This window comes from Lycium ferocissimum, chromosome 9 (genome assembly GCF_029784015.1).
Source record: "Lycium ferocissimum isolate CSIRO_LF1 chromosome 9, AGI_CSIRO_Lferr_CH_V1, whole genome shotgun sequence".
Classification (NCBI taxonomy): Eukaryota; Viridiplantae; Streptophyta; class Magnoliopsida; order Solanales; family Solanaceae; genus Lycium; species Lycium ferocissimum.
The window spans coordinates 47788507-47791501 of NC_081350.1; the positions used below are offsets into that span (position 1 = coordinate 47788507).

A 2995-nucleotide genomic window follows, 5' to 3' on the forward strand; every position below is an offset into this window, starting at 1 on the left:
TTATAATACAATAACGAATATAGATGCAAAATCCATGTACATAAATACATAAATACGGGCTACCAATATGTTGGGTTTAATGCTAGATTTGAATTTCATGGATATCAAGAAACGAGCATGGGAAGAATGTAGAGATTCCCACATGGATGGAAGTTCTACATACCTTAATTGCTCCAAAATCTTGAATTAAAGACTTGAATTTTGGAGAAGATTTCCAAATCTTGATTCTTGAACTCGAGACGGGTTTTCTTGAAAACCCTAGATTAGGAAGAATGATTTCTTGCTTAGATTATTAGAGTATATGTTAGAATTGAGTCGGAAGGGTTTGGATTGACTTACCTTGACGTTTTGGATTGTTGCTAGGGCTTGGAATTGTGAATAATGAAATAAAAGAACTCAAGGCTTGAATTTATACAAAAGTGAGTAAGTTATATGGATTTATTATACGGTCCATAAAAAGTTATACGGTCCGTATAATATGACCATATTTTATCATGGTTGACAGAACATCGATTTGAAGCGTCATGAAGTACGACGAGTTATACGGTCCGTATAAAATTATATGGGGCCGTATAACAAGTTCGTATAACATGATCGAACGCACTGCACCGTAATCCTTCAAGAAATGGCCATAACTTTTTGCACGTATGTCCTCTTGACCCCCCATAATATACCGTTGTATTTCAAAGCGCTACAACTTTCAAGAAGGAAGTTTTTCACAAATTCCTAATGAAAGTACCCGAAAACAGGCCATAAGTACAGACCGTCCTAGACTTAGACAAATTTAGAAGTCCTTAAGAACTTCACTTTTTGGTTTGACTTCAAAAACGACTGTCACCTGAGTTCATCCCAAATAGATTCATATAGCTAAAATATCACCTTTATACTAGATTCATACATTCATACCTAATTCGGATTTACGGGATGTTACAAGAGCATAAGCTAGTAATGCTTTCGCTATTGGACTTTCGCCATCTTTGTTATTTATTCTACTTTTGCAAGAAATCAAGGGGTTGTGAAGACCTATATTTCCCTAGATTGTTGCTCTATCGAATAAGGAATTCGATAGTTTTGATTTCAGAAGAATATCGCCAACAATCGATTTTTTGTTGTTTTACAAGTGCATACCTTGTGGCCATATCAAAATTAGACATTTTGAACTAGAATTTCTCTCGGTCAAGATATCCAGGATTGAGTAATATCAGAGACCAAATAGAATTGAAACAATAATTCAAAAAACTAAAATAATGGATTATAATTATATAAAGAACATCATCATAATGACAGCGCCAAATCCACGGTGGAACTAGCAATGAACCTAATTTTATTAGCTGATGATGGAGGAGATGATGTCGGTACAGAAACACCAGAATGAGGCAATGTAGGAACTTCAAATGGTTGTTGATCATGGACTAATGCAAGAGGATTTTGCAGGAAAGTAAACAATGAACCCGACTGGCTATTTATGTAAAGATCCATCAAAATTAGACAGTTTAAACAAGAATGCCTCTCAACCATGATTGAACAAATCCAATACAATATAGAATCGAAACAATAATTTTTTTAAAATCAACGAATTACATAAAGAACAACATCATAACAACAACACCAAATCCCATGGTGGAACTAGCAACGACACTAATTTTATCAGCAGATGAAGGTTGAGATGGCGCCGGTGGAGATGATGTTGGTACAGAATCATCATTAGGAGGCACTGTCGGAGCCTCAACAGTTATCGGAGACGGACTACTAGCACCAGGGGAAGTTGCAGGTGAGATTTTAGGTGCATTTTTTGGTGATGAAACAGGAGAGATTTTAGGTGCACTTGGCGTTGGCGCGAAGATTTAGGAGATGGTGATGAAGCAGGGGATTTAGCAGGGGCTGATGTTGGTGGAGGAACTGTGGCAAGTGTGTTGACTTCAAGCTTCATACCTGAGGCAAATGTCCACCAGTTCCACATGAAATATCTCTTGCCTGATGAAGATAGAGGAATGACAGTCATTCCTCCACCATTTGTTGATATTGCATTTGTTGTCTGGCAGGAATCATAATCAGCTTTTGTAACTTCAAGCACATCATGGTTTGGAGTGTATGCAAAAACTGTCAAAGGAAAAAACAAAAATTAGAAAACCTTAGTTTGATAATTGACCAAAAAGGGTTCATTGAATGTTAAATTGCTTCCACCTCTAAGATCGGAGGTTTGTGTCACATCTGAAGTAAGTAAACCAACATGCACGAAATAACCAGAGGGCTTTCGAGCCTTGTATATGGATTTTTTTTTTTTTTTTTTAAATCTAAATTGTCGAGTAAGAATGCCAATACCAAACACGGTGAAGAATTGAAAAAAAAAAATAACACGCACAGTTGGTTCTTGGAGTGATAGAGAATAACAAAGACCAGTCATTTTTAAGAGAGAAATTCGATGAGGGTCGAGACAAGAATGTCAACCGCTTTAGTGCAAAGAAGGGTGGGTTTCGTAGAGGATTACGTCAACCAAAACTTTGACTATGAGAATGAGAGTTGACATCAACCTCACCTTGTTATCAGATAACAAAATAAATTTCACCTAACAACACTCCGCAGCCTGGCCCCCTAAGAAGGAGGCCAACCAAGAGCAAGAAACCCGACGCTATACTACGAAATTCACGAATTACGTATAAATATTTGTCTATGAACTCAATTATTATTATAGTATTAACTTCAGATCTCTATAGAAATCCATGAACTTACTCAAACTATCACCAACTACGAAAGTTTCAGATGCAGCCCATGTTTTTAGATCAGCGCTCTGATCCCATCCACCATTAGGAGCTCCCACTGTGTGATTTGCAGCCACGGCCGAACCAAGAACCAAGGCTATGGTAGCCAAGCTCATTAATAGTCTAACCATTGCCATTTTAATCACCAAAATGTTATAATTAGGATGACCAGATTGCTGCAACACTTGTAAATTTGGCTATATTTGGGGGAAAAAGGGGTTTTTTTAAAGCAGAAT

At 37.1% G+C, this 2995-nt stretch overlaps 1 long non-coding RNA gene and 1 pseudogene across 1 annotated transcript; one reads left to right on the forward strand and one right to left on the reverse strand.

Annotated features, from left to right (window-relative positions):
• The first annotated feature begins 1262 nt into the window (after positions 1 to 1262).
• On the forward strand, positions 1263 to 1563 carry LOC132029298 (uncharacterized). The gene is made up of 2 exons (XR_009407766.1): positions 1263 to 1381; positions 1435 to 1563. It is a non-coding gene; the product is annotated as an uncharacterized LOC132029298 (long non-coding RNA).
• LOC132029297 (uclacyanin 1-like) lies at positions 1520 to 2959 on the reverse strand (annotated as a pseudogene).
• Between the last annotated feature and the right edge of the window lie 36 nt (positions 2960 to 2995).